The 14,032-nt window shown below is 39.5% G+C and overlaps 1 protein-coding gene across 6 annotated transcripts in view; it reads right to left on the reverse strand.

The window, feature by feature from the left end:
- Positions 1 to 14,032, reverse strand: part of LRRC4C (leucine rich repeat containing 4C) — a 476,199-nt gene that overhangs the window by 79,996 nt on the left and 382,171 nt on the right. The window contains exon 1 of one of the 6 annotated variants that reach the window (XM_063398339.1): positions 8,613 to 10,911. The exons of the other annotated variants lie outside the window; for them this stretch is intronic. The gene's annotated coding sequence lies outside the window, so the exon portion shown is untranslated. Of the gene's footprint in view, positions 1 to 8,612; positions 10,912 to 14,032 lie in introns of those variants that run through there. 6 annotated transcript variants of the gene reach the window in all.

Genomic DNA, 14,032 nt, shown 5'->3' on the forward strand with positions numbered 1-14,032 from the left:
GCATTATTAGTTTTGGGAAATGTCCTCTCAGCTCAGTTAACCTTATTCACCCCAGTTTACCCTCATATACCCACCCTAACAGATGTTCTTATCAAGGTCATTTTGCTAACTCTGGGCTCTACACTTACATTAAGTGTAATTTTCTGTCAATGATTTGTCTAGAACATTGGTACTATTATTATAAAAACAGTTACAATATTTGTATAATGCAGTAAAAGATATTTCCTCACAATACTTACTTTTAAGCATCTTACAAGTGCTTCTAAGCTACTTAAATATCCTACGTTTTTTAAAGTCTGAGTGTACTTTATTTCCATGGTAACTTCAATCTACCAGCCAGGCAGTATAAAAGGGTTAAATTGTTTGCTTGACAGAAAATACTTCCCATAATACCATACTATTGACATTAAAATTTTCCCTGCCTTAAGTTTCTACAGTTGAATCCTGTATTGTATTTTCAGTTACTTTGTCTAAAATTCATGTCAGGGAAAATGGTCAATGGTTATCATGTCCATATAAGTTTCACTCATATCATTAAAATGTTTTCTTGAAACATAGTCTAGACAACTTTTTGAAAAAGTAAAACATTACTGTTGATTTAACAATATTTGTCCCCTAATAAATATTCCCCAAAATTCTTTTGCTTGTTTTCTCTTTTCACAATAATTTTTTAATAATAATTTTTCCAGATAGAGAATAGAAATATCAATTGAATTATTCTGACAGTTATGCATCACTACTGCCAGCAACTCTTCACAGGATGTGGCCAATAAAAACAACAAAAAAACCCAGCAACGTTCCCTTATTTCTGGTGTATTCGAAGACTACCACACCATCACAACACTTCTATGATACCAAATCTACTCCTTTTATACCTTATTTTTTAATAGAGATTGTTATAAGAGTTCCTCTTTTTTTTCCTACTATGTACTAATTTGCTTGCTTAAAAGTTTAATATTAATTAATTATTATTAGTTTTTAAATTTTTACTTTCTCTTCCCTTGAATCAAAGACAAACTCCAAGTCAAACATGAACTCTTTTATGAACTGGGTTTTTCTATAGCAAAATAATATATTTCTTGAAACCAACCAGTTTATATTCACAGCCTTCTGTTTATATGTTCTTTCTAGTAAATTTTTCTCATCATTTTCCTCAGGTTTAGAAGACAGGTATTTCTGAACCAGCATCATTGGCTGCTTTTTTATCTTTGACTTGCCATAGGCAATCATCAGCTTCATCTTTCTTTGCCACAAAAAAAAAAGAAATCTTATCTGGATGATATTTTAAATTAGATGCAATACCTTTTGTGATAGGAGTTTATTATCTACACTTCTTTGCAATTCTTAATGACATTCTACTACTGCTGCATGACATTTTCATATATATCCTCAAACCTGAAATTTCCCATTAGAAAATGCAATTATTTTTCCCACATGTTATGGAAAGTTACCTAAGGACTAAGCCATCCTCCACTATGGTTTGATTCAGTAGTCTTTAACAGATACCTCCAGGCCTTTACTTAATGTATGTAACTCAATCTTCAGGGCCAGACCACTCAGGAAAATGCACATTACAGAAAGAGGGATATCAACATGAACATTCACTGAAGGTGAGGTTTTCTGACCTCTTTCTGGTTCAAAGGAGAAATCCATTATGGTTTTAATTCCCTGCACCATAGACAGTCAAAATTCACACGGGCGTTAAATGCAATAAAACTCTTACTGAAGGAGTAGACAGTGCACTGCGTATGAGCAACCTGAAAGGCTAATGGGGTCGTCATCTTTCCCCTCTGGTAGCTGTGTCATCAACAACCTTTACAGAAATGAACCTCAGCTCCTCAAAGGATGCAACAAATATAAAAGCTCACCTCCGGAAAAATAATATATAACCACTTGTAGAAGAAGTTGCCTGTCCAATAAGGGCTCACAAAATGAGTAGGGGAGAAGAAAATCCTTGTAAAACCAAACAGCTAAGTAAAGAGCCCTTAACACAGCATATATGGCCTTTGGCAAAGAAGCTCCTGGAACTGAATATATTTGTGCACATTGCATTTGAAACTTGCATGTACTGAGGGAGGGAAAAGTATGATTCCTTAACCCACTTATTTCTGTCCTTGTAAAGCCTCTTCTAGCTTTTAAAAGGAAAACTATAGCATCTTTGTTAAACTGATTATAATGTCACAGTATTCAGTTATTGACACACATAATCAATACGCTGAGATTACACCATCCTAAGGACTGAGAATTCAGACTTAAAACGTGCAATTTTAAAACCAGCTGCTTTTGTTAATACCAGGTGAGGTTTTCCTGTGGCAGTGAGATTAATTCATCAATTATTCCATTACACACTGATGAAAAAGATGCACTAACACCAGGAATGTCAGCTAGGATAGCAAAGGAGCATGGAACCTTTGCGAATTTCGAAGCTTGTATTAATTCAAACTGGTATTCAGATCATCTTTTAATATCTGTAAATATAAATACTCATTCTATTATTTATTTCTAAAAATAGAGAAAAAAGAAAACAAAAACCTACAGAGAAAGATCAGTTCTGCTAAAGTAATTACTAAATATCTGATTGAGATCAGTTGGAACAAAACTGGGTTTATGTTCTCACAATGACAGAAGAAAAAGAAATGTAAAAGGAATAAGACTGGTTGCATGGAAGGGTTGCTACAGAACCAACTTGCTCATACACTTTACAATGTTAAATGACAACTAAAAAATGGGCATTAGTGAGTAAAAAAACAACGATTCTTATAATTAAGTTCTGCAAGAGAGAAATCTCACTTATACCAGCTCATGGAGAGATTGTCATTCTCTTCTCTTACATGAATTGTCCACTAATAGCTGTTTCTGGAGATTAACAAGAAATTGGCCTATAGCTGATGAAGATCCAGTATGATGAAACTTTCATCCTCTACTCCCTACCAAAGTGTGTTCCAGTCAAGACGAGGGAATCTGTGATCTTCAGTAATTTGATGAGTGGGCACAGTGCATGAGAAGTGAGGTGGGTATTCCCCACCCCAGTCATACAGATGGCCACCTTTTTGCCATTGCAAAGATTCTGGGGTAAGCTCAAAGTATGTGAACAGAATTAGTGCCTGCTTAAGCTCCTAAGATAGACTCCAGCTTCAGATCATGTCTAAGGTGTGATGATAAGCAGTGTGAGGAAGCCTGCACTGTTATGACTCTTGCTGCACCCCCCCCACTGATAACCAGGCTCTCTTTTGTTTCCCGTGTAACACGGCATGGGAGGGAGGAGATTATAAAAGCAAAGAAAGGCTTGAAAGCAAAACCAAAATGTGCTGCAGATCTGAAGGACACTAATACCTTCTGGAACTTACTACCACTGTTTATCAGCATCAGGTCACATCCTTTGGGTAATCACTCTTATACATATGGTGAAATAAAAGCGCCAACCCCTGTGCCTTCTAGAAGTCAGGTCATACTGTACTGTCCATACAAATATGAAAGGAAATCACATCCATATTTCTGAGGATTATTTTAATGCACAGGACTGTATGAATCCCATAATCCCATAGCTGTCAACTAACTGATTCCTCAAACACAAAGAGCATTAATAAATGCTCTGAATTGCTGCTGGTTTGCAGAGAAAACATCATTTATTTAACTTATCTTGCTGTGAAACTTCTGAGTAAGCTTTATCTGGTTTCAAGTGAAATAATTGTTGATGGAATTTTTGCTTTGTTTTGAGGGTGGTTGGTTTTCTTTTTAATTCTGCTGGTTCCTGGTTATATTGCTCCCCCACAGTCCTGACATAACAAGTACAAGCTTGGCAGCAAAACTATGGCAGATTTTATTCAGTGGTCTGATGCTGCCTCTCTCCCTTTCACAGGCAGCAAAGGTAAATCTTCTCTTAGCACTGTGAAAACAGAATTTCAAGAATTATTGCAGTGGTGTTAGTATTTAAATTTACACAAGCTATGTGATATACCTGAAATGCATTTTAATATGCCCAAGGAATAGATTCAGTCCTGGAAAGTTCATTGTTGTTTCTAATTGTCAGCGACTGCTACACTTTGCTTGCCTGCAGCAATCCAATTAACATATCACCACTACAAAAAATACTGTAATATGCTCAATGTCCTAACAACAACAAGCCTCACACTCCACTTCTATCCAGCAATTTCCCTCTAATTGGGTTTCCAACATATTAGCAAATATCAGTGAAGAGCATACAGGCAGTTATGCCATCAGATAATGCAGCCTGCACACACCTTTTGCTATTGCTGTGCAAAGTTCTGCTGTGGAGATGTTCCTGGTAGTTCAGAATATTGAGAAAGACACACAGAGAGAGAGAGAGAGAGAGAGAGAGAGAGAGAGAGAAGGAAGGCTCAACTCCAGAAGTGGAAAACATGTAACTTGTGCCCTGAGATATCGCTATGGCAACATTTAAACAATGAACAGAAAGCCCTGCAGGATTCTGCTCTCGCTTCCTTGGATACCAAATGTAAATCCTGATTCTCTTTTATTGTATGCATGCACAAGAGTCTGATTTTTTGCCTTTTTTACTAACAGATAGCAAATTATCCAGGCCCCCTACCAGGAACTACGCACTAATTCACTTCCATGTACTTCAGCTTGTGAATATGCAACTAAAACAAACCACTGGCATTGTCATCTCCCCTCTTGTGTCTCCATTTCTACCCCTTAGGAGAAAAAATGGCCATGATAGTGCAGTTAAATAACATGCACCCTCTTCTAATTTTTTTTTCTCTGAATAAAATCATTAAATAAACCACTCTGAAGTGTCACAAGCCAATCCCCAATGTCTTCTGTCATGACTGGAAGTAGAGGCAGGATCCTTTCCAAGGGCTTCTCCAAGCTGCTGGACTCAAGCATGCTTCAAGGCTGCCCTCCAGATCAGCATGGCTGCTGCTATTCCTGAATCCTTCTCATCTGGGTTATCCTGTCGGGGCTGAACGAGGCTTGTTCTTCTTCATGGTTTTCACAGAGCAGCTGGCAATGGGATGAAAGTCCCCTGAGAACCGTAACCCGAAATCCAGTCAGCTTCACTACTCTAGAAAATACTTAGTAGATGCCAACTGCATATCTTCAGAGTAATTTCCATCCCAGGCTGAAAATGGCACTAATTCCAGCATCCTTCCCTCTCCCCTTGTTGCCTCACTAGCCATCAGAAACAAAAACACATCTCCAAGCCAACATGATGCCACTCTGGCAAGACCGAGATGGAGGCTCTCTCTCTCATGCTGCTGCTGTGCACAGTGCACTCTTGCAGTGAATATACTGCCACTTGGATAGCCTGCCTTGAGATTTTTCACCAGCACCAAGCTCTCTCAAAATGTGCTAAAATCCTGTCCTGAGCCCCATCCAAAATCCTCCTGTCTCATACTGCAACAGCAAGAATCTTCATGCCAAATGGGAGACAGCTTTTTAGGTCACAGGCAAATAATTTTAAAGCCTACATATAGGAAGCCATAGCAACACCTCTGGAATCCCTTTGTTTTTCTCCAGTCCCACACAATTGCTTGTATTGGCTCACGTCTATTCTTGGGTCTCACCTAATCTGAAAGCCCATTTTTCACTTGTCAGTGGTATCAGGCTGGGAGATATTGTGACACAATTTGCTGCTCCAGCAAACTGAACCTGCTTCAATTCTAGATCAGTACAAATCATTCCTGATATGAGAAAAGACACAGACCAGCCAACCCCTTGCATTAATAACTTACACTTTGCCTGAGGTTTGAGGTATGTGATCTCTGACCTTCTGGAAAACAATTAGACCAAACAGAGCAGGACCTTCCAACACAGCTTTATCTTTCCTCCTGCACAAGCATTTAGTGCCTAAATATACACATAATGGCTCCCTGTACAGTGCCAAAATCCCAGCTGCCTGGGGTCACTACCGAAATATCGTCCATGGTTTGAAGAGGAGACAGCCCCCAGGACCAGCACATGGCCCTGGATGACACACCTGTGCTCAGACACCTGTGAGAGAAGCAGCAGAGACAGCCAGCTCCAGCCTCAGGTTGAGGAGATGTGTTGCTTCTCTCTTAGCCAGATGTTTGGATGAATGTTTTGGCTATTCATTTCATGATCAGCCCTTTGGGCTCTGGATAAGCCTCCTTCCCACTTTGATATTGAATGAGTTAAACTCTGGGTTGTTCCATGTGTCTTTTGGCTACTGTATTAAGTGAATGATTCACTGAAGTGTGAAACTGCTGCCTCTTTGGAAGCAGACACACATCCCTAGCTTTTTAATGTTGACAAGATTTGCCTATTTCAGCCCAAACTAGTGACTAAATTTTTCCAGTGCTTCCTTATCATGTAAAGAAAATACTCCTGCTAGTCGTTGTACAAAATGAATGGGGCATCTATGACAGCTTTCTATTGTCCAAAACTGGAGTTGCTCCACCAAATTTTGTTGGTGTGTTCACTTGACAGCAATCCAAGGAAAAGCTTGGAGATGCCTTTTTCCTTCAGTAATTACTGAGCAGCAGCTTAACATAAATTTAGCTTTTCTGTTAGTGCAACTGCTAAAGTAAGTGTAGCCCACAACAGGGCATAGACTTATCATGATACATGAAGGAATAAACAAGAGAGAGTTTTGGACTTATTTTCAGATCCAGACAAACTTTTTACCCTTTTAGTGTCCCACTAGGAAACATGGGTCCAGAGAAAAAAAAAAAAAAAACAAACCCAAAAAAAACCAGGCTAAAGGAATTCACACTAAAACAATTTAGCTAGATTGAGAAGGATGAGAGTAAATGAAGCTGGAAGGAACAATTTTTGCTGTGCCTTCTTCCCTCTTTTTCTGAGCACAACTGCACAAAGGGTCTGAATTGTTCGCATGGCCAAACAAAAACTTCCAGAGATTTCCTTACAAGCAGAGCTGGACCCTAAACCTTAATCCTTTTCAAGTAGCCAATGTTTAAGAGGCATGACCTCCAAACAGAAACACATGGGACACATTTGAGAGGCAAAAGTTCTCTTTTCCATTATGCCAAAAGATTCAGGACATTGACATGAAGTAACAGTAGTGATGTAAGTGAGTGAAGAAAGGGGGGGGGGGGGGGGGAAAGAGGCTAATAATGGTTTATGTATTTATCCAGGGAAGTTACAGCTCTGTTTTTTGTTGTTTCATGCAGGCAGCTTGTGAAGTGAGAAATGCTGCCAGAAATTAAAAGAACTAAAATCTGGATCTACCAACACCTTTTCCTTCCTGACTGCTCTCTCCCTCTCCAGAATATTGATGCTAGAGAAAAGTAAAATGAGTGGCAAAGCTAGTTCTGCACCTTGCCTGCCAAAAAAAAAAAACAAAACAAAAAAACACACAAAAAAAAAGCCACAAAAAAACCCTCTAACATAAACCAGTCCTATTCAATGGCTCATTTAATTAGTTGTTTCTCTCTGGTTCTGCACCAGTTTTGGCCTAATACCTTCAGTTGGAGCCTTAACATATGAAGGTCTGGGTTGAGGAGGGCAGAGGTGAGGGAGGACAGAAGGGGGAGAAAAAGAAAGAAAACTCCCTACCCAGAGCTATGCAGTCATGCCAAGAGAGGGGAAGGAAGTAGCACTCTTTCCCCCAGGAAAACATGGACCTCTATTTCAGAGGGAGGATATCAGGTTATCCTCCCTTTATTCCACACTCCCACACCACATTTCTCCAGGAAGGGAGAGACATTTACCGGTGTGTTACACATCATTGCTAATTTGAGAACCCCACCATTTATAAGCCACTTCTTAATTCTTTTCAGTACCAGCATAATAAAAAAACCAGTCTTCCCACACCTCAGAACCCGAATCCTCTCACTGCTTGTCAATCAAAGTAAATCTCTTTCAACTGCCATGAAAGTTCAAACCCTTCAGGGTACTGAAGGATTCACCACAAAATCACAAAGAATTTCCTGAGAGATCCGGAGGGCATGGGTGGCCAGTACAGCAGTTCCCTAAACTCCCCTTCAATAGAAGAATATCCTCTCTCTGCCTGTTACTGCCCTTTCTTAGCAATGGAGTGTAAAACATGTCATTTCTCTCAGAGCTGCATCCTCAAAATCCATTAAAAGCCCCTGCCCCACACCCCCCCCACTCCCGCCAAAAGTCATCCCTCACCTCCCTGCTTGATTATAAAATGGTCCTGTTAATACACCATATTGATCTGCAATGTCAGACTGGATTGCAGTATTCAAATGAGAGCCTTGAACTATTTTAAACACTTAGTAAATAAACAAACAAACCTCCTCTGTGCCTCCAATTCCATGCAAGTTGCATCCATTTGTAGAGACCGGACAATCAGACAGCACCCCCCACTCACTCCAAGGGCTTTCTCAAAAGATTTCTTTGCTAGGGAACATTTGCAAATGCTATAGAGACACACAGGCAGGTGTCTGCAACACCCTACCAAGGCTCGAGTTTTAGGAATTTGAGCTACTGTGAGAATTCAGTTCTATCCTCATTCCTTCCCTTCTCTCTTCCCACCCCCCCTTCCCTCCAGCCATTATCAAAATACAGCCAGGTTCTTTATTCAGGTGGGGGGAAAGACCGAAAAAGCAGAATAAGGATGAAAGGAGAGAGGCAATGGGGCACATTTCCTTTCCGAAAAATAATAAAATGGAAAGTGTACTCACTGTATCCTCAAAGACTATCCAGCTGGAAATCCGAGTGATTATGAAAAACCAGGGTGGGGGAGGGGTCAGAAAACTATTTCATTTCAGCAACCAAACCAAAATTCAAAACAAGAAAGGAAATAAAAGAAAAAGGATATCCAATTGCAATTTCCCAGCAATTTCAGTCCATACAGGTGCCAATCCAACACAACACTGCTGAACTCTCCCCCTCTGGCAATTCGCTTTCTTCTTCTCTGTCCTTTATTTTCTCAGTGGCTTTCAACTTTTCTGCTTAAAATTTCTGTAGTGGTAATGTTGACGGTTGCCTTCACTGAAGAAGAGTGGTATAAAATAACAGGAAAAAACCAAAAATCCTTAAGGAGGATGAATGGTCCTTTTCCTTTCCGAAACTTTTCATTCCACTGTGGATCATTTGCCTAGTTTCCTTTTTCTGAGGTTTTCTGCCTCTCTGGCTCCACTGCTCCCCATTGCTCTCTATTTGTTTTTTCTCTGGAGAGCAGAAATAACTGTATTTCCTTTTAAGCAATCCTCCATCTGTATTCTTTTAATGTAATTTTGTTGTGGCACTTAAGATCCAGGTCTTGCCAGGCAATTTTCTTTTTCCCCCTTCTTTGCTGCACTATCAATTATCCAATCCATGTGTCTCCACATTAGAATGGGGATTCCCATTCTTCTTTTTCTCTATACTCCCACACTCCTTTAGAAAATAATTTCCTTTTGCATTTAATTTTTTATTCCTGTCCGTCAAAACAATAAACTTTTAGTCTCTCTCCCCCCTCTCCAAAGATCTGATTAGATTTCCAATCACAACCCAGTGCGCAATTGGATTTTTGATTTCGGCAAGAAGCCAGCAATCCACAGCATCAGCACCCTCTCCTTGTTTCAAACTCCACGTTATATCCTTTCGCCTTCCCTCCAACTCCTCTGCATTTTCATAATTTCACATTAAATGAAATGAAGGAGGGAGGGAGTAGAGAAAAATGCAAGGTTCCCACCAGCTGTCAAGAATAAATCCATCACCTCGTTATTTTTTAAACACTTGGGATGGGGATTTTAACGCCCACTCTCGCCTTTGCCCCCCCACTTCTCAAAACCCTGCAGACGTTCAAACTCCCCCGATGGGGCATAAAGAAACCCGAGAAGATGTGATTTGTCCTCTTAGCTGTAAATTTCAGAAGCACACTTTGCTTTTCATTTTAGCTTCCTCTCCATCTTTTGTCCAGCAGCTAGATGAATCCAGAAGCACCGAGACGGATAAACTTCTATTTCTTCTTTGAGGAGAGAGAGGGAAAGAGAGGCAGGAAGAAAGATGAAAGCTCTCCCGTCTCTGCCTCCCTTTTTCTCCCTTTCTGTGTTTCAATGCAGGTCTGATCTCATTTCCAAGCTGAGCCCGGCGTATTTCAGATGTACAAGTTGGATTTCCCCTCTGCACAGCAGCGAGTTAGTCTCCCATCTTCTTCCCTCTTTTCTTCCTTCCTTCCTGCCTCCTTCCCTTCCAAGATGACACAGTCCCAGGAGCGCAGCCGCTTCTTTCAGCTTTTAGTTTCATCCCTGACACGCATAGCCCTCTGCACAGCCGAACCGCTTCCTTCCTCCCGAGAGCTGCAGCCTGGATTGTGCCCGTGTGTGCACGTAGGGACGCATGTATGTGTGTGTGTATCCAGCCCTGACAGCTGCTCCTGCTGCTGGCAGTAGCTCCGCGTTTCAGCCGCTCTGGTTTTCTCTTACTCCCCACCTTTCAGAGGCACCCCAGGATTTGCAAATGTCCCAGGGCCGCTCTCTGCCTACACTCCTCCTTCTCCCCTTCCGTTCTCTCCCCTCTTCCTCTGTTGCGGCTTTTTTTTTTTTTTTTTCCCCTTTACTCCCCTCTCTCCTCTTCTTGTCTCCCCCCCTTCCCTTTTTCTTTGCTTGTGATCAGTAAAATACAATTACCCAATTACCTCCCATCATCTTAGCACTGATTGGCCAATTGCGTTAACACTTGATGTCAGGGAAGGCCGGCGGCCGCTCCGGCGTGGCACTGCTGCCACCTGCTTGACAGACCGGGAACCAGTTCGGGGTTACCTCCAGAGATACCCAAGTCAGAAAGCAGTAATTGAAAAACAAGGGATCATCTTAAGGAAAGGAATGTCAAAACTCATTTTCTTAAAAGCCTGCCTGATTCTGACAGTTCAACCAGCATTTTCAGGTTCCAGCCTAGCCGCTGAGGCAGAGTGAATGACAGCAAAATGAAATGAGGTATAGAGCTGTCTTTGCAAAAGAAGTACAGGGCAGCCAGTATTCACAGGTACCAGCTCTGGCCACAGATGCAGAGGCACGATAATAATATGAAACACGGTATAAAGTTAACTTTGCAAAAACTGTAACAGTGAAATTAATTTGCATTGAAAGACAATCTGTTTTCCAATTACAGAAATCAATGTTTGTTTAGAACTTGTATGCACATACAAATCACCTAAAACTACATTTTGGCAGTTGTTCAAGGGCAAAAGCTCTTTGAACAGCTTCAAGGTTTCAGTGAGTTTAGGTCCTACCTCCAGCAGGCTGTGACAGCAATGCAACAAGGCAGCGTCCAGGCTCACCTATCGAATCTGCCAGTTTGATTGGAATGACTTCTGACATGCATTTTGGTGTTTTCTGAACTGGCTCCCTATTTGGGTTACTGAAGTACTGACGTGTTTGTTATGTGCTTACCTGCTTACCCAGGTATGTTAGATGAACTTATCTATGTTACCTAAAGTGCTCAGAGTTGGGCTTGTGTCTTGTTTCTCTCGGGGATCTAAGTTCAGTGCTAATTTTACAGAAAATTTTGCATTTGTAAGGTCAGCTACACTACTCATTTCATGGAAACAGAATATGGATGATGTATGTGCTGGCGTTTGTCTCTCTCAAAATCAGAAAGATCTTATTTATAGATCTAACTCCTCCACACAACCTCAAAAAAGTCAGGTGCTTCAATTGTGACTGTAGCAAACTTAAATATTAAGCCGTAACTCTGAGTTATTCCATACATATAATAATATAACTAGCTCTTTGCTCAGTCCTCTCTCTAACAGTCAAGATATGTTTGGTATCCCTTCGTGTGAAATTGTCATACTTGAAAATGAAATAAAATTTAAGTTCTGTATCATATTAGAAGTTTTTCTAGAATTTTAAAATCCATAAGCTAGCTGAATTCAGTCAAGTAACACTTACTGAATCATTAACATTGACTTTCAGATTTTTTCTACTGACTCAACAGGCTTTCTGGTGAGAAGGTCCTACTAGATATGTTAAGCAACTGGGACCAGACACATTTAGCATCCGATCTTACTATCCCTGAAATCAGTGACAAACACAAATTACCTGCAACGGGTGAAAGGCTGAGTGTGTAGCAATAACAACTAACTCAAACCTAGCGGTCTTTCAAAAACACTAAAAAAGTCTCTGGGGTTTTTTGGGGAAGGTTGCGAGTGTGGTAGGAGATGAAGTTGCTGACAAGTAACAATCTTTTTCTCAGTTGGTGAGCTTATTTTGTTCCTGTCTGATTCACTGATGCTGCTGGTGTATTTTGGGTCTACAAACGTCTTATGAGAGTCTTTTTCTTTTTACTACTCAAAATTCAAAAAACCACAAGGTTGTTCTTTTTCCCAGAAGGATAAAAACATCACAGTCCAATATGTTTCTTCCACTGTTTTTTCAAAAAGTCCCTGAAAAATATCCTGCTAATATTAAATAATCTGTGAGTGAAAGGGAAGGTTTCTATAACTGAATTAAACAAGTATATAGGTGTCAGATGCAGAAGATACACGATTTTGGGCATCCACTCAGAATCTAAGGCAAACTCTGCTATAGCTACAGTATCTCTGTTGATACAAAGTGATACTTATGATAGAAATGTGCACATTTTCAGATGACATCAAAATAGGCATTTCTAACAGATAACAGCTTAAATAGATTTCATATGTCTCTATATACAAAGATAATACATTTGCTGGCATATATGTGACTGAACACAAAACTGTATCAAAACTGCAACACACCCTAGGCTATGATATGATCTCTCTTAAAGTTTATCTTTAATACATCAATTAGGCTTTATCACCTAATAAACATAGAAGATAGCGTGATTAGCTTCTTAGAACACAACTTTAAAGCAATCTAGTTTGCAATATTTATAGGATGACATTCCACGCTACATGAAGTAAACATCCTTATACTAAACAAAATTTAAAGAATATATAATTGCATTGTCAGTTTTACAAGCACATATGTCACATGTGTGTGAAACCCATTTAAAACAAACATTTTGGTACCACCACAATAACTCATTCCTTAATCAAATGTTAAAAGGCTATCATTAACTCTGGAGAGAACTGTTACGTTCTCCCTGCAGCACATTACATGGTGTTGCCTTGAAACAGTATTGTTTGTATGTTGCCTTCAATCTTGAGCAATCCTGAGTATGGAAGGATAACAAAACTCAAATGTATGTACTGGCAAATCTTCACATAATAAACATGAACAACAGATTGTTATAAAGATTGTTATATAGACTGTTTTACTTTCCAACAGACAAGGCCAGTTATAGAACTCTATGTTATAGAACCCTGTATATGACTAACATTGGAAGAGACTAGTGGAAAAGACCAGATATTCACAATACTCAGTAGTTTGGTGGAAGAGAAACATGGTTAAAGCCTAGGAGAAAAGGATTCTGACCATAAAAAAAGGAGGAGAAAAATATTACAATTGAAAAAACATAACCAAATTTCAAGGAAAAAACAGTAAACCCAGACCATTTTACTTAGACAAACTGAAAAGCAATTGCAACATTTTCTTAAGTCAGTTGACAGCCCTGCCTTCCTTTTAAATAAAAATGAGGAAATCATAAAGAAAAGTGTGGAACATAATATTCTTTCTATTTTATTTAGCTTTGCTGACAAGAATCTGTTTGCATATGGAGAGAGTACTTGAATTCTCTTATAGCTTGCTACTTTCAAAAAGAAATAAAAACTGCTGGCAAGCATACTTTTGACTGCACAGATCTAGGATCAAGCTCATCAATCAATTTATGAATTCAATCGAGATCCTAAAACTCTCAGACTACATAAAATATATAATCTAACAGGAAGACTGAATTTTCTGTTGTAATTGGAACCCACAGTACATAATTTCTTGTTTATGTGAGTTCACTGATGATTTCTCAATTCTTTTAATATGACAAGCACTAAAATCAGGTGCATAACCATCAAAATTAGCAGCTGACTGACAGTGCCTCAATTTTTATGGGGTTTTTTTCTGATGTTTACAGTTCTAGGGTGTTTTTTGGAGTTTGTTTTGTTTTGTTTTTTGGTTTTGTATTTGTTTGTTTTTTGGGTTTTTTTAAATAATCTCTACTGGGTCATAGCAACTTGGAAGAAGTGAAAGAAAAGATATCT

The sequence above is a fragment of the Prinia subflava genome, chromosome 5 (genome assembly GCF_021018805.1).
Source record: "Prinia subflava isolate CZ2003 ecotype Zambia chromosome 5, Cam_Psub_1.2, whole genome shotgun sequence".
Classification (NCBI taxonomy): Eukaryota; Metazoa; Chordata; class Aves; order Passeriformes; family Cisticolidae; genus Prinia; species Prinia subflava.